The 18712-nt window shown below is 44.2% G+C and overlaps 1 pseudogene; it reads left to right on the top strand.

Moving 5' to 3' along the window:
* Window positions 1-729: 729 nt before the first annotated feature.
* LOC139479610 (uncharacterized) lies at window positions 730-17872 on the top strand (annotated as a pseudogene).
* Window positions 17873-18712: the final 840 nt, after the last annotated feature.

Here is an 18712-nt window from a genome sequence, read left to right as displayed (position 1 = left end):
CTACTATGCTGATTTGCCTCATCGCCTGAGAGATTATATCAAAGAAAATCTACGAGAGATGCTGACTGCAAGTGTTCTACTACTTCATGACAATGCCTCTTCTCACACCTCTCGACTTGCAAAGGCTGCTGTGCGACAATGTGGGTTCGAAAACACTTTCACAATTGTTGGTTTTGTTAGAACTTTGACCAGCCTTCAAAGACACTACATACACACCGCGGGGCACGGGTGGCCCAGTCGTCTTAGGCGCCGCGATTTGCTGTGCAGAGCTGCGTCACTTGGGCACGCCCGAAACCTATGATTGTGGGTTCGAATCCCGATTCGCCCCGATTATGTTTCTAGGTTTGTCAGCACCATACACGTGCTCGTGGGTTTCACCGAAGTGGTAAACGTCTGAGATCTGCATCACTTCTGACTTTCCTCCGACATTAAGCGGATTTGAGAGAACTACTGGTCTTTTTATTGCGTTACAGACTTGGCACAAGCAGACACGATGGTACGTTTTCTTAGTTATGGGCCAGTCGTCAATCTATAAACACCGCCCAAATCGGTATTAGGTTTCCCATAAGAAAGCACCGATTTACTTGACTGTGTGACTCTGTTGCAGGTTACCTGGCGCCTGTACCCCTCCCCTCTCCAGCACACAGGGTATGAGTGGAGACAAGGCTGTACATGGACCATCCCTGTATTGTTTATCATCCAGGTCGACGCCGTGTCCATGGGGATAGAATGCAGGCCACGTGGCTCGCTACCTTGTCCGCTGTAATCATCCTGATTGGTCCAAGGATCCCATGCAGTAAGATTTAATAACGTAATATACTCTACTTGAGTTAGTGAATATGGTTTTAGGCCGCTTTAGCAATATTCGAGCAATATCACGGCCGGGGACACCAGAAATGGGCTTCACACATTGTACCCATGTCGGAATTCGAACCCTGGTCTTCGGCGTGACGAGCGAACGCTGTAACCACTAGGCTACCCAACCGCCCCTACAGTACTTGAAATTAGCTGGCCAGCAAAAGCAAGTGTACACTAATGTGGGTTTTAGGGTGGCAATAATTGTACAAACAAGAAATGGTTATTCGATGGTGATGTATTTGATACGGGTATCAGAGGCCATACTGCATGCATCGTATCAGGTGAGGTGAGGTGGAATGGGGTTTAACGTCGCGTCCAAGATTATTGCACTTATATAGAGACGTGCATGCACGTGTGTGTGTGTGTGTGTGTGTGTGTGTGTGTGTGTGTGTGTGTGTGTGTGTGTGTGTGTGTGTGTGTGTGTGTGTGTGTGTGTGTGTGTGTGTGTGTGTGTGTGTGTGTGTGTGTGTGTGTGTGTGTGTGTGTGTGTGTGTGTGTGTGTGTGTGTGTGTGTGTGTGTGTGTGTGTGTCTGCTTATACTAGTTCGGACTGATGCTGATTTATCGAACCTCGGACCTTCCGCTCTCTGGGCGGACGCTCTACCATTAGACCACGGAGGCGGTCAGTGATTATGACACAGCAAGTGTCTGTGTTCAGCCTAGTAACGTTTGTAAGTTTGTAAATCAAATTTTCAAGTGTATATTTTCTTTTCCCCGGCAGTGTATCTCGACAAGAGTAACTGCTCTGTTTATCTTTAACATTTAGTAAGATATCAGAAACAACAGATTTAATAAGTGTAGAAAGTGTGCATTGTCCAAAGGGCGATAACAGTTACTTTGTCATGTATTTTGTTGTATTAAGAAATGTGTTATATCATTTTTAACAATGTATGTGTGTATCTATGATTGTTCTACCAATTTATATCACAGCATCCCCAACAAGCACGCCATGCAGCAACTGTGACGGTAACAACGTGACCTGTGTTGACGGTGTGTGTCTACCTCCTTGTGTCAATGTGACGTCATCTGGAGAGTGTCTCCAGTGTCTGGACTCCAGGTTCTATGGTAAACAGTGTGAACATGACTGTCCAGACACCTGTCTCAACTCTCGCTGTCAGATGAACAACACCCGTGTTGTGTGTACAGAGGGATGTGCGGCCGGCAAGAAGGGAGATAACTGTGGAGTGGACTGTCCTACAGCCTGTACACAGTGTGAACGTTATGTTGATGGTTGTACAGGACCGTGTCAAAATCCCCGGTATTACGGTCCACACTGTAGAACACCTTGTTCCTCCAGCTGTACAGATGGATGTAATAGGACCACGAGGGAGTGTGGCAGCTCTGAGCCAGGTTACACAGGGGACAAGAGTAATTTTATCTGCTCCCCCAATTGTAGAGATGAATGTGATAAAGACACGGGGGAGTGTGACAGCTGCGTGTTGGGTTACAGAGGGAATAACTGTAATGACACCTGTCCCCCCAACTGTAGTGATGGATGTGATAGGGAGACCGGAAAGTGTGAGGGTTGTAAAGCAGGGAACAGTGGGAAGTACTGTAATATCTCCTGTCCTATCACCTGTAGGGAAGGATGTCATCAAGACGGTGGGTGCATCTTGACCGGTAAGTTGTACACATATTATTTTATTCATTTCAATCCCACATTGGAATAAACACATCGAAAGTAGTTATGTTGTGCACTTGCTGGTGTCACAAAGAGAGGGGGTTGTGACAGTTGTGATACTAGAAATACGATAGGGATTATTTTTTGTTTCTCTGTCTTTACTTTGGAATACGGCAACTGATTTAAGAGGGCCATATCAACATAAAGTCTACATGGAATAATCCGTTGGGATTCCGGGTTAGAACGTTATGGCGATGGTTGTACAGGACCATGTCAGGATCCCCGGTATTACGGCCCACAATGCAGAACACCTTGTTCCTCCAGATGTCCAGATGGATGTGATAGGATCACGGGGGAGTGTGGCAGCTGTGAGCCAGGTTACATGGGGGACAAGTGTAATGTTACCTGTCCCCCCAACTGTAGAGATGGATGTGATAAAGTCATGGGGGAGTGTGGCAGCTGTAAGCCAGGTTACACAGGGAAATACTGTGGCAGCTGTGAGCCAGGTTAATTAGGGGACAAGTGTAATGTTACCTGTCCCCCCAACTGTAGCGTTGGATGTGATAAAGTCATGGGGGAGTGTTACAGCTGTAAACCAGGTTACACAGGGGACAAGTGTGATGTTACAGAGGTGCATAGTGTGAATGTGATGAAAGCTGGGTGAGTTACAAGTACGGATTGTGACAGTTATGGCCGGTTACAGGGATGTATTGTGACAGTTATGGTCGGGTTACAGGGATGTATTGTGACACCTTTTTGTTGGTTTACAGGGACGTATTGTGACAGTTGTAATTGATTTGTGGGGATGTATTGTGACAGTTATGGTCGGTTCACAGGGATGCATTGTTTCAGTTTTAGTCGGTTCACAGCGATATATTATGACAGTGTTTCTCGGTTTACAGGGATGTATTGTAACAGTTATAGTCGGGTTAGAGGGGTGTATTGTGAGAGTTCTAGTCGTGTTACGAGAATGTATTGTGATAGATATGGTCGGTTCACAGGGATGTTTTGTGAAAGTTATGGTCGCTTTACAAGGATGCATTGTGACTGTTAGAGTCGGTTCGCAGGGATAAATTGTGAAAGCTATGGTCGCTTTCCAAGGATGTATTGTGAGAGTTATAGTCGGTTCACAGGTATGTATTGTAAAAGTTATGGTCGGTTCACAGGGATGCATTGTGACAGTTTTAGTCGAGTTACAGGGATGTATTGTGAGAGTTTTAGTCGGGTTACAGGAATTGATTGTGACACTTTGTAGTCGGTTCACAACGACATATCATGACAGTTTTTCTTGGTTTACGGGGGATGTTTTGTGAAAGTTCTGGTCAGTTGAAAGGGATGTATTGTGACAGTTATAGTCGGTTCACAAGGACGTATTGTGACAGGTATAGTCGGGCTACAGGGATGTATTGTGACTGTTATAGTCGGGTTACAGGGATGCATTGTGAGATTTTTTCGCGGTTTACAGGGATGTATTGTGATCGTTATGGTCGGGTTACAGGTATGTATTATGACAGTTTTGGTGGGGCTACAGGGATGTATTGTTACAGTTCTGGTCGGTTCATAGGGATGTATTGTGACAGTTTTAGTCGGGCTACAGGGATGTTTTGTGAGAGTTATGGTCGGGTTACAGGGATGTATTTTGACAGTTTTTCTCTGTTTACAGGGATGTATTTTGACCGTTATGTTCGGGTTACAGGGATGTATTGTGCCAGTTATGGTCGGGCTACGGGGATATATTGTGACAGTTTTAATCGGGTTACAAGGATGTATTCTGATAGTTATAGTCGGGTTCAGGGATGTATGCCATCGCCGTCGGCGGCCTATGACGTTGACGTACACGTCTCCCTATAATAATGTTCCAGGCATTCTATGTATGGTGTGCTGCTAGAGGTGAGCATTTGCGCTCAGTGCACGGTGATCAAGGGCGTTCTCGTCCTGAAAACGCCTTGCAAAGGGGACAACAAAAGGTGTCAGTATGTTGACCCGATGGTACAGATGGTACCTTCTTGCACAATGTGGAGTGGGGTTCGGTCGGTCATAGTGACACCTGTCAACTCTTATGTGATCTCAGGTTGTCATTGGCTTGAGGTTCATTTTGCCGTCGCCAGAAACGACCACGCCTATCAGGGAAGTGCAAAGTTAATCAATAATTGACAGAGATAATGGTCCATAGCGATTAATCGGCCTTCCTTCAAAGTGTCTAAATCAGGAATGACATCTACAGATGTGTTTGGCGCTACTGTGTGAGGAACGTGCAAACTGAAGGTAGTGTTTTCAGACATAAACGTTCCGTCACAGGAAGTTATCTTTGTTCTTTAATACTTTGTATTTACATTATATTTCATGTTCCCCTAAGTGTATAATTTGCTTTTTTCAACAGAACAGAGTGTAAACTAGTTTGCACTTTGTACAGTTCCAAATGCTGTTGAAGGAGGGGCAAACATTCTTCTGACTAGGGGGTCTAGAGGGTCTAGAGGGCCTAGAGGATCTGGAGGGTCAAGAGGGTCTAGCGGGTCTAGCGGGTCTAGCGGGTCTGGAGGGTCTCATTTGGCATTCGTCCTTCTTGTGGACAAGCCTTTAATGATGTCTTTGGTATGCCGGATACAGACTCAAGACATTGACCGGCAGTTCGATGATTAGAAAGACTGCCAGCGTCCCAAATTTATGATTAAATTCATATGACATTGTTGTACATGTAGCAGGGCGTGGAGTCGTCCCACAGATGACATCCTTACCTTGTCAGCTTGCTGACGGGGTTAACCTCTTTGGTGATGTGGACAAGGTGTCCGACCTCGGATCAGAATGTCCGTGGTTCGCATCCCATCACGGGACTCGGAAATTTTATGGCCGCTACATACACAACAGTCGAATCCACTGATTGTCTCCGTAAAGTCGACTTCATTTAACGCTACTAGATAGATGCAAAGGATATCCTCCCGAGACAAGGCAGTTGACTGATTATTAAAGTCGAGTTTCCATCCGAAACTGGCTAGAAATTCGGAGTTATCTTTTGGCTGGACTAACGAGTCTCTGCATTGTCCTGTCAAAATCGCGTTGCGAAATCGACATACGGTTCCTAAACAGCATTGCTACCGCCGTGTAGATTTTGGTCGGTTGCAGGATTTGCAAAACATGTGTACCGCCAACTCGTCGTAAACGCGAAGTAAAACCCGTTTGATCACAACATAGGTTTTGATTACTGATCAGATCTCCTTGACTGGGAGACGCCATTTTGTTTGAAGCAAATGCATGTGATACGAGAGGTGGAATTTGATTGTCATTAGGAGGGACATAGAATGGACATAACTCGTAATAGCCACTGGTGACGCTACGATCGATATTTTCCAAATCTTTTCATGTGTATAACCAAGGTGCTCAAGTAATTTGACGCTTTTTTTGCGAGGTAGGACTCGTTTAATTACAATATAGATCTTGACTATCGATCAGATCGTCTTGACTGGGAGCCGCCATTTTGTTTGAAGTGCTATGAGATGTGGAATCGGATTGGTCAATAGGAGGGAAATACAAGGGACAGCACTCGTAATAGCCGATCGAGTCAGGAAATTCACGAAAATCCAGCCTAGTTCGGCAAGGATAGGAACTTGACTTTTATAGTCAGTTAGCTCCCTGGCCTCCGGAAGATGTGCAAAAGAATATGTTCAAACTAAATGCGATTGCCCAAACGATTTACATTTAATAGCATTACTTGCATATACAATGTAACAAACACGCAGACACATGTACACACATACGCAGACGCAGACACATACATACACACACACGCAGATACACACATATATTCACACATGCACACAGATGCAGAAATACACACACAGCGACAGACGCAGACACACACATACACATGACTCAGGCACACACACACACACACACACACACACACACACACACACACAAATACGCACCCATAAACAAAGACGAAGACATACACAAACAGTCGTGCCTCGTTTATACGGACACTTGCGTCATTTCACAATTCGTCCGTATAAACGAATTTCCGTATAACTGAAACCAGCTTCTTACTGGAAGAGTTACTTCCCTTCAATTATGCAACTCATGACAGATGACAGAACAAACAGATACATCCACTCAATCTTTATTCATACACGTTTCAAAAAGTCTGTCACGGAAGTTTGAACTTTACCACATTTTGAGGTTTGAATTTTAAACAATAATTCCAAATTGTCCAGATCGCCTGTGTTCTCGTAATAGATAATCAAGGTCTCTATACAAGCACGAGCTTCCTTGTGAGTGACTGTAGTGGGTTGGAGGGGCTGCTCGTCTTGCTCATCGTCTGAATCTTGCTCCGGCTGTGTTACGGCTTGCAAAATGTCAACATCACTGAGGGACTCGCCAGTCACCTCTTCCTCATCACAGTTCACATATTCCCCAGCTGAGATCGGCTCAGCTGAAGGCACGGCGCCAGCATAGGATTTTAGCAAATCCCGAAGCTCCGACAATGCCATACCCTCCTCTGGGTCGTCACTATCAGTCTTTGAACCCATAATGTTCACATGGCGAAAACAATTCGCGATTGTACTTTCTGTCACGGCATCCCATGCACACTTGATCATCCTAATTGACGATCTCAGGTTGATGTTTGCTCTTTCTCCATTATTGGCACGGGCAAGAAAATGTCTAACAACTTTTTTCCTGTAGTGGGCCTTGAAGGCACGATTTATGCCCGCATCCATCGGCTGAATGTGTGCAGTGGTGTTTGGAGGCAGGTGGTAAATTCTTACATGTGTCAATTTTACCGTGGGGGTGTGGCTAGAGGCATTGTCCATCAAAAGAATAACACGACGCAGACACACACACACACACACACACACACACATACATAGACAGGCGCAGACACACAGACTCGCACATACAATTAGACGCAGACACACACACAGATACGCACACAGAAATACATACACAGACGCAGACACACAGACTCACACACACAATTAGACGCAGATACACACATACACACGGACGCAGACACACATACAGAGAGAGACACATACGCGCACAGGTAGACATACAACAAACGCAGACACACACACATACGCAGACACACACACATCCATTTTGCCATTGTCTTCCAAAGCGTTTGAGTTAATATATTTAGATACTGAATCACTGTTTAAATGACCAGCAGACTGCCACAGCTGTTAGCGAGAGGCCAATACATACGAGATAGATTTGTGCATGTATTCTGTGACTTGATTATGACCATCTTACCTGTATGCAATGAACACGTTTGTTTCAGCCGCAGAAGCCAACGTTGGAGACACGTATGTTGTACTTGTCGTCATCTTCATCCTCATCCTCATCCTCGTTGTCATCGTGTACAGAAGGTGAGCAGTTCATTATATTCGTGTATGCACCGAGACTCCAGTTAGAGAATACCACCCCCATAAGCAGAATAACATTAATAAAAGCCTCATTGCATGCTTTACCGTTCACCCATTCGTGACCAACTCGTGTTATTCCGGGACAAGCCGAATAGCGATTCGTTCCCCTCTCATGGCCATTTTTGAGACCGGGTTCCGTCTTAGCGCAAACGGGCATACCTAAAACAATTGTCAACTCGTTGCGTAATGGTTCACATATATTTCCCCATATATGCTATATATTTCAGATGCAATTTAAAGCACATCTGGACATGCGGAGTTATACAGTATGATTGAACACATTTAACTGTGTCATGGGTATATTTTTAGATGCAAGACATATGTAAAATCAAAAATTATTTCTGGGGGATTCTTTGACAAAGAACTTGAAATCATACGCGGATACTGATTGGTTTGTCGTATTTTCGCACATTATATTCATCGATAGGTGGATGAGTCTTCTTGCAGGTTACGGAAAGGGGCGAGTGATGACGAATGACCGTTTACCGTCAAGGCGACGTAAAGTAGGGAACATGTCATTAAGGGTATGTCGCTCCATGTTGGTCCCTGAAACCATTTATGGAACTTTTATCGTCAGCCCGATGCGTGTCACGTTCAACAGTACCCGCCCCGCAACGTTGTCTTGTTTATTTATCATCTACGCCCATCTTGCGGATTTCACGACATGTATAAGAATACCATGTGCCTTTTATTTTCAATCAAAGGCGACTCAAAGGAAGACAGCAGAACCAAAAAGAAACTCTTAATCCAACATACACATCGTTTTCGGGTAAGAATATAGCCAATAGACAATCGATCTTAATTAATCGATGAAGTGTAAGTATGACTTTTGAGAGTTCCTTATACCTTATTTTGACCCAATCAAAGGATCTTGTCACCAAAGGGATCAAATGTATCTTATAAAACTATTTGTGCAAAATTTAATTTCCCACCATGTTCGAGGTCCAATTGAACAAAATACATTAAACTACGGTTATAACGAACTCAAAGGGACCACACATTTTCGTTCGTTATAACTGTAGTTCTTAACACGCATATATACAGCATAACTACAGCAAAAAGTATGGACAAAAAATAAGTTATATCCGTCAGTTCGTGTTAAGCGTGTTCGTTATAAACGTAGTTTCCTGTATGTGCATGTGGAATATAATTCAGAGCTATGCCTATTTCATGTGAAGTTTCATCATGCAATATCACTTACATCGACTTCCCTGGCTTCATATTTGGACAGGACAGTGTGACATGTGTCCATTCTCCTGAGTTATGTCCCTTCTACGTCCCTCCTATTGACCAATCAGATTCCCCTCTCATATCACTTGCATTGGCCTCAAACAAAATGGCGGCGCCCAATCAAGACGATCTGATCGATAAACAATATCTATATTGTAATAAAACGGGTCTTACCCCGCGAAGTGCATCAGATCACTCGAGCACCTTGATTAAAAACATGAAAAGATTTGCAAAATATCTGTCAACGCCCCGTCGACAGTACACATGCTTTGCAAATCCTGCAGTCGACCGAAATCTGTATGTTGAAATCTATGTTGTTTACGAAACATGTGACTAGTTCGTTACGCGATTTTGATTGGACCATGCATAGACTCGTTAATGCAGCCAAAATGTAACTCCGGAATTCCAGCCTCGTACGGCAATGGTAGAAACTGTACTTTAATAGTCAGTTAAAGCCCTTGCCTCGGGGAGATGACAGGTGTCATGTAACTGGGATTTTACTGCATGCAATGGGATTTTACTGTTTTCGAAGTTACATACATGTTAATCTGCATGTCTTTGTGATCGGAAAATGTATGACACATAACGAGATTTAACATTAGGATAAGTCGAAAATTCTGCAAACGGATGTATGCATGCAACCTGAGTGTGCATTCCGTACATATTAATCATATGTTCATCTTCCAGTCTATACACTAGGCGGGGACATGTGTGATGAGCTGAACGGGGACACGTCGAAGGAGGTCATGGAGGGGGAGTTTAAAGTAGGTATACTTCAAGGTTCTGAATATCATCAACCGTACGGGGGGCACGGGGGGGGGGGGCCATTCGTTTAATTGCCGCAGATTTGCGTCCCTTGGGCACGCCAGAAACCTATGGTTGTTGGTTCGAATCCCGGTTCGCCCCGATTACGTTTCTAGGTTTGTCAGCACCATACCAGCTCGTGGGTTTCACCGAAGTGGTAAACGTCTGAGACCTGCATCACTTCGGGCTTTCCTCCCACATTAAGCTGACACGCCGTGATATAACTGGAATATTGTTAAAAGCGGCGTTAAATTCAACTCACTCACTCACTCAACCGTTCGATAAAAAAATAATGTGTTGCCATTTGGCGAGTGGGTTGTCTGTGGTTAACGCTGCTAAAATTTGGAGGCGTACGTCTTTGGTGCAAATATAATGTTTATCAGCGAGGGATCTTAACATAGGATGGAAATGCGATTCGAACCACACACCCGGGTGCCGTTGTACGAAGCGATCTTAGCGCTAAGGTGATCGTTACTCCCATACCATATCATAGACTTACAACAGTCGTAGCGTTAAGGTTGTGTTGTACAACGGCACCTAGGACCTTAAGGTACATACCTGCACATGGAACTCCCTAATATATAGATCGGGGAGTGTTGTATGACTCGGCTGATTCTGTGTCTCAAACCCGACCAACTTTTGCCAAGTCAATATTCAAGCATTTTTCTCCATGACATATTGCTTTCTGCGGCTGTAAACACTACAAGCTATTATGTTTCTGTTTTAGAAACTGCCTTCTTCAAATATAAAACCAGTAGATTGTGCCTCCTTGGACGAAAACGAAGGGAAGAACAGATACAAAGATATCCTGCCATGTATGTAATTATATATCCTGCTGTACTCTTTATTTTCAGTCATGTTACAAAAGAAATTTATACTTACTTTAATCAATCTTAGATAGGTAGAATTTTGCGGTTCGTTATGGAACTTCTACTTTGAGTAAATGTTCGAAATTGGAGTTTATTGATATCTATGCTTGCTGAGCCTTTTCGCGAACTCCAGGTGTCATCACCATTTTTTCAGCGATCCATAATTATATATTCACTGTTTGGGCTTCTGCGCCAAATCGGACAGGAGAGCGGAAGGTCCGGGGTTCGATCTCCGGCCGCGTCATACCAAAATACGTTAAAATATGGTACTTGTTGTTACCCTGTCTGGCGCTCGGCATTAAGGGGCTAAAGATTGTCGGCTCGGAGTCAGTATACTTTGTCTGAGTGGGGTATTCATGTTAAACTGTGGCATGGTATCTCAGTGAGCTAGCACTATAAATCGGCATCAGTCCGGACTAGTACAAGCAGCCACACAAACACACACACGTCGCTATATAAGTGTAATAATCTTGGACGCGACGTTAAACCCCATTTCACCTCACCTCACCTCACCTCACCTCACCTCACATCACATCACCTCTGCGCCAAATTGAGTCTGTTTTGGTGGATAATCGAGACTGGTCTCTGGCGTTGACGTTTTCAACTTCACATTCAATTTCGAGGTTTAATCATATCTAAAACATACAGATTCACACGGAGTACTTTTCTCTGATGTTGTTCAGCTTTATCACCCTATTTTCGAAATAGTCTCCATGTCACGTGTTCCTTAACAGTAGCATCAAACAGACATGGCGGATAGATATCTGATAAAATGCATGTCCCATTTGCTTGTTACACATGCGTGTCCCACCAACTGCTATTGTTATCGCCGTTATTGCAGAGAAACAGTTCAATCCTGCCACAAAAACAGCATGAGATGTTATTTTTGGTATTTACAGTTGATGCTACACGAGTACCCCTTGAGATTGAAAATGAAGATGACAGCGACTACATCAACGCCTCCTACATAGATGTAAGTTATGAAGAATTTAGTTTGGTTCTTGTTAGATTTTGTGTGGTTCTTGTATTTAGTGTGGTTCTTGTTTTTAGTAAGACCGGCATCACTACCCGCTACCCACAGTTACCGCCTCCATGGTCTAGTGGTAGAGCGCCCGACCGGAGAGCTGAAAGTCCGGGGTTCGATTCCCGGCTGCGTCATACCAAAAAAAGTCAAAAGATGGTACTTGTTGTTACCCTGTCTGGCGCTCGACATTACTCATTAAGGGACTAAAAATGGACTGGTCGGCTCGGAGTCAGTATACTGTGTCTGAATGGGGTAATTATGTTAAACTGCGGCATGGCATCTCAGTGAGCTAGCTCTATAAATCGGCATCAGTGCTGACTAGTACAAGCAGACACGCGCATGCACGTGGCCATATAAGTGCAATAATCTTGGACACAACGTTAAACCAAATTTCCCCTCATCTCACCTACGTGTTACTGGAATGAGTGAGTTCGGCTTAACGCCGCTTTTAACATTATTCCAGTTATATCACGACGTGTCAGCTTAATGTGGGAGGAAAGCCCGAAGTGATGCAGGTCTCAGACGTTAACCACTTCGGTGAAACCCACGAGCACGTGTATAGTGCTGACAAAGCTAGAAACATAATCGGGGCGAACCGGGATTCGAACCCATAATCATAGGTTTCTGGCGTGTTCAAGGGACGCAACTCTGCACAGCGAATCGCGGCGTCTTAGAAGACTGGGCCACCCGTGTCCCCAAGCGTTACTAGGGGTGAGATGAGGAGAATTGGCTTTAAAGTTAATAGTGATAGCCCACTGAGATACCATGCCACAGTTTAACATGAATACCCTACTCAGACACAGTATACTGACTCCGAGCCGACCAGTCCTTGTTTTAGCCCCTTAATGTCGAGCGCCAGACAGGGTAACAGCAAGTACCATCTTTTAACATCTTATGGTATGACGTGGTCGGGGACCGAACCTCGGACCTTCCGCTCTCCGGGCGGACGCTCTACCACTGGACCACGGGGGCGGTCTGATATTACTGGAATAATGCTAACAGCTCAACAAAACTCGCTTAATAATGTATTGGGAGTTACACAGTTACTCATGGAGATTTTATCCCCCACAGGGATACATGGACCAGACCCGCTATGTTGCAACCCAAGGTACGTGGAGACTTTCATGGGTTTGGTAAACTACTTTCTTCGTCATCTCCACACATATCATAATACTGCCAATGGACATACTCGTGTCTATCCTACTAAGTCGACATTCAAATGGCTTCTTAGTTCAATATGACTATGCCATTACTCATGTCAATCGGAACAGAACAACGAACTCTTATCATTACGGGAATTCTTTTTTCGCTTTTATATGGATATAGTTACGAATTCATTTCAATATTTCTTGCGTCTATGGCCTCATATAAACGTTTTAACAGGTTTTAACGTTTCTAACTCCACAAACGCTAAAACATATTTAAGTCAATTCATTTGAATAAATACGTCAACAATAATAACTTGACAGACTGCTTATTTCACCATTAACACAAAAACCAAAAGTACGAAATCGGTGACATCATTTAGCGCAAAAATGCAACACAAGCCCACCTAATTCTATTATCAGCCAATCAAGAATCAAAAGCCCGCCAGTGGGCCTGATTTAATTATTTGTTTGGTGAATTAAAACATAAGGACAGGACAGATTGGTTAACCAATCAAATGCCATGGAATGACATGCAACGTATTTGCTATAGATAGCCTTGAAAACCTTTCTACAGGGCCCTTGGAACACACAAAGAACGACTTCTGGAGGATGATATGGCAGCTGAACACCGCCAAGATTGTCATGGTTACTAACCTCATGGAGTCGGGGAAGGTCAGAATACATTATGTCAGCTTCTTGTAAAAATAATAATAATCAAGATGTCTCCGACCATGAAGTGATGATATCGTCGACGTTCATGTACAAATATATTTTGAACTGCCGATACAAAAATCTTTACTCGCCATGATGTCATCACATTAGGGATCATGAGCAAATAATAATACTACTACAATAATAACCCTATATATAAATATATCATGCATTCTCTCAGTTTAAGTGCTACGGGTACTGGCCATTCTGCAGCTCTGAGGCCACAATGTACGGCAGTATAAGTGTTCAGTGCGCGAAAGAGGAAGTCTACGAGACCTACACCCTCCGCTCAATGGCGATCTGGAAGGTAGGTGACCTGAAACACTCGTCCGCTTCCTGGCCATCTGGAAGTTAGGTGGCCCACATCCCCCGCTCCCTGAACACCTAGAAGGTAGGCGACCTACACCCTCCACTCAATGGCGATCTGGAAGTAAGTTGACCTACACCCTCCGCTCCCTGAACACCTAGAAGTTAGGTGACTCACACCCTCCGCCGCGTGGCCTTTATGAACGCAGGTGACCTTTTGGAAGGTTTCTGGCCATATGGGGGTTAGGTGACCTATTTTCTGAGCTCCCTGGACACCTGACCTTCTGGGAGATAGGTGACCTACACCCTCCGCTCCGTGGCCTATTGGGAGGTAGCTGACCTCCGCCATCCGATCCCTGGCAATCTGGATGACAGGTGACCTACACCCTCTGATTCTGACTATCTGCCATATAGTAGTTCGGGCAGCTTCAACCTCCAATTCCTGGCCATATACTCGTTGGGTTACCTACACCTTCCATCCACTGGCCATATAGCAATTGGGTTACCTACAAACTCTACACCCTGGCGATGTAGTCGTTGGGTTATCTACGCGCTTCACCTCCTGGTCACATAGTGGTTAGGTTACCTAGACCCTCCATCCCCTGGTTCTATAGTGGTTAGGTAACCTAGACTCTCCAACCCCTGGTCCTATCGTAGGCGGGATAGCTACACCCTCCACCCGCTGGTCCTATAGTAGGCGGGATAGCAACACCCTCCACCCCCTGGTCCTATAGTAGGCGGGATAGCTACACCCTCCAACCCCTGGTCCTATAGTAGGCGGGATAGCTACACCCTCCACCCCCTGGTCCTATAGTAGGCGGGATAGCTACACCCTCCATCCCCTGGTTCTATAGTGGTTAGGTTACCTAGACCCTCCATCCCCTGGTTCTATAGTGGTTAGGTAACCTAGACTCTCCAACCCCTGGTCCTATCGTAGGCGGGATAGCTACACCCTCCACCCGCTGGTCCTATAGTAGGCGGGATAGCAACACCCTCCACCCCCTGGTCCTATAGTAGGCGGGATAGCTACACCCTCCAACCCCTGGTCCTATAGTAGGCGGGATAGCTACACCCTCCACCCCCTGGTCCTATAGTAGGCGGGATAGCTACACCCTCCATCCCCTGGTTCTATAGTGGTTAGGTTACCTAGACCCTCCAACCCCTGGTCCTATAGTAGGCGGGATAGCTACACCCTCCACCCCCTGGTCCTATAGTAGGCGGGATAGCTACACCCTCCAACCCCTGGTCCTATAGAAGGCGGGATAGCAACACCCTCCACCCCCTGGTCCTATAGTAAGCGGGATAGTAACACCCTCCACCCCATGGTCCTATGGTAGGCGGGATAGCTACACCCTCCACTCACTAGCCATATAGTACAAATTATGCCTACAACCTATGGACCCGCCCCTAGCAATGTAATGCAAGTGAGCTCTCCGCACCGGTTGAAGCGTTGCTGTTTTATGTCCTTACAGGAAGGTACAGAGACAAGAGTGATCAAGCAGTTCCACTTCACCCAGTGGCCCGACCACGGGGTTCCCAGGGACACTACAGCACTATTACACTTCCACAAAGTAGTGAAGGACACGGCACTACCACTGTCAGGGCCATTAGTGGTTCACTGCAGGTAACAGATATTTATTCCAAATATCTATTTCACGTACAATAAGAAAAACGTATGTATCTTATTAGTAGACAAACACAACTTAATCGTTAACGATGGCATTGCCCTTAACTTGTGTAGCGGCAGCATATGCTCACATTTGTCGTCAGAATTGGTCACTTGCAATGATTCAAAGTTCTTGAATTAATATATTTGGAATAGTTCTTCTGTCAAATGGAATATGGCATTGACTTTTGTTATCAATATGTACGATCCACACTTTTCACACATTAATAGATTTGACGAATATGCAGGTTCGGTTTTTGCTGAAGCAATTGATTGCGTTGAATACATGACATTTTTTAATGAAAGCAACTTATTTTAATCTTTGTTAGACGTCTCAGAGCTACTTCTTGCTCCTTTATCAGGTGAATGGTGAAGCAAGAAGGAGCTCTGAAATGTCGCACAAACAATAAAATAAGTTGCTTTCCATTAAAAAGTGTCATGTATTCATGCTCTCCCAACTTCTAAATGCCAATCAAAGTATTCATTGTGTTTCTTGCCCTATGCAGTGCAGGTGTTGGACGGACTGGGACTTTCTTAGCGTTGGACTACTTACTGGACCAGGCGAGGAGCGAGGGCCGAGTCTGTGTCTACAACTGTGTGCAACACTTCCGTAGGAAGAGGATGAAAATGGTTCAGACAAAAGTTAGTTTATTACTAAAAGATTACTGAAATGTCTGACTGAAAGTCCTGCGAACTTATGACATATAGTCTGCCTTAAACAACAGACAAACAAACAAACAGCATCTGCAGGTGTTAATCCCTTATCAGAGAAGGTAATTCGGAATAAGTGAGGAGTTGGGTTTAACGCCGCTTTTAACATTATTCCAGTAATATCACGGCGTGTCAGCTTAATGTGGGAGGAAAGCCCGAAGTGATGCAGGTCTCAGACGTTTACCACTTCGGTGAAACCCACGAGCACGGGTATGGTGCTGACAAACCTAGAAACATAATCGGGGAGAACCGGGATTCGAACCCACAATCATAGGTTTCTGGCATGTCCAAGGGACGCAACTTTGCACATCGAATCGCGGCGCCTTTGACGACTGGGTCACCCGTACCCCCTAATTCGGAATAAAAATCCTTCGCATGCAATGTTCTTTGTGAAACAAGGAAGAGGTATCAAGAGTGTTTCACGTTTTTATTCACGTTTAAAACCACAACACACCGTTCGAATAATATCACGGGAACCCTTTGACCATATACGTTACACAAGCTTTCTCGCCTGTGACACAGTTGGTACAACCAGAGGTAGAAGGTGACCAATGGTTATGCATGCGGCACACATTGCTGTGACGCCCTTCCACAGGGTCAGGTCAACGGCAGACGGTGTTTTTCTTCCTATTTTTCCTCCTCAAAATATGTTGACCCAAGTGTGCAGAAATTCAGCAGAACCGTTTAGTCTCCACGATCGTTATAAAGTGAATAATATTATTACGTTACTGCTAACAGAAAACAAACGGGCTAAAAATGTTCCAATGTTAATGCTGACAAGGACTTTGGTTAAATTGCTGTCATTGAGGACATTATCAAATGTTGACCATGTGTTTTACGTTGTCCTGACACTATTAATATCGGTTCGGGATCAATATGCATATTGTATTCCTGAAGTACAACACTTCAACTTTTTATGTTTATTAAATTTCGAAAGTTTGAGTTTGTGTGATGTATTTTCAGGAGCAGTATATATTCATACACAGCATTCTCCTGGATGCCTTGCAATGTGAACAGACCTTCACTCGTCCCATGGAGCCAGTACACATCCAGTGTGAGACATGTTGGAACCGGCTTAATAATACGGACAGGTGAGTGAGTGAGTGAGTGAGTGAGTGAGTGAGTGCTTGAGTGAGTGCGTAAGTGCTTGAGTGAGTGAGTTAGTGAGTAAGTGAATTAAATGCAAAATATTGTACTGTACAGCTGATTTTGATTTTAGGGTCAATATGGACATTTCATCCATTGACAGTGATGAAGAAGATGTCCTGTATGAAAATGTTCCCCATCACTGGGCACGTCAGCTTCAACAAAGAAGTGGAGATGCGGCCTCTCTCCCCGACGTCTGTGACGTGGTCTGTGAAACGATGCCCTTGCTGCCTAGTGAAACAGACAAGACAAGCGAGGAGAGGAGCCCGGGAGAGAAGACGGACGACGAGGGAGGAAGGATGAGTTGGGTGTCGCCTCTGTAAGGTACAAGTGACAGGGTACAGGAGACGGGTTACTGAGTGACAAGTCACACCGTTTCGTTCTGCCACATATTCCAGAGTTCCTTGAATACATATTTTGTTCATACTGTGCGTGTGTAGTGATAAGTAGGGCAGTGCATCGTATTGATAAATTTCGTTTAAGGCCATCCATATCGTGTTTCTCATCTACAACCTTAACCAGCAAAAGAGAGGGCGGACGAAATATGATAAAAAAAAGTTGCTGTTTTTTAAAACCAAATAAACTGATGTTGTGTAATTTATTCTATAACATTTTAAAGTTTTGCTATCAGTCTTTAATAATTTATTTGTGACGTAAATCGAGTTACTTTGCTTCAGTAACGAATATTTAATAAACATAGCTGAAGAAAGATCAATCTCAACTGGTTTTATTATAGACTTCAGTGTGAAAGACTGATTTTTCTGAAGTTGGGGAAAGTGATATTTTCATTGCAGTGAACATAACACTTGATATTTCACTGCAGTAACACGTTGACGGAACTATTGTTATACAAGATTTACCTCCCCTTATATTGTCTCCCTTCTGCGTAAATGTCAAGCCCGTACACAAACTGTTGATGTCCTTTTCACGTTAGTTCCACATTCAACAAAGCAAAATAATGACAGATGGTCTTTAATGGAATTAATATCCCTTCTTTGCCTTTTGTTATTCTCTCGAAAATCTTTCGTTATAAATTGTACATTTCTCATTTAACTCGTCAATCGAGACTGTTCGTTTCGCAAAGCGCCATTTTTGTTTCTTGACCAGCGTGTATTCTTTTGCTTCCAACAGCGGTCTCCAAGTTTTCAAGAATATGTTTTGTTGATTTTGTATATAATCATATCTAAATGTATGATAAA

Source organism: Haliotis cracherodii, unplaced genomic scaffold, assembly GCF_022045235.1.
Source record: "Haliotis cracherodii isolate W230 unplaced genomic scaffold, xgHalCrac1.p SCAF_4, whole genome shotgun sequence".
NCBI classification, from domain to species: domain Eukaryota; kingdom Metazoa; phylum Mollusca; class Gastropoda; order Lepetellida; family Haliotidae; genus Haliotis; species Haliotis cracherodii.
The sequence above is the reverse complement of the archived record's forward strand: the minus strand, read 5'-3'. Positions and strand labels throughout refer to the sequence as shown.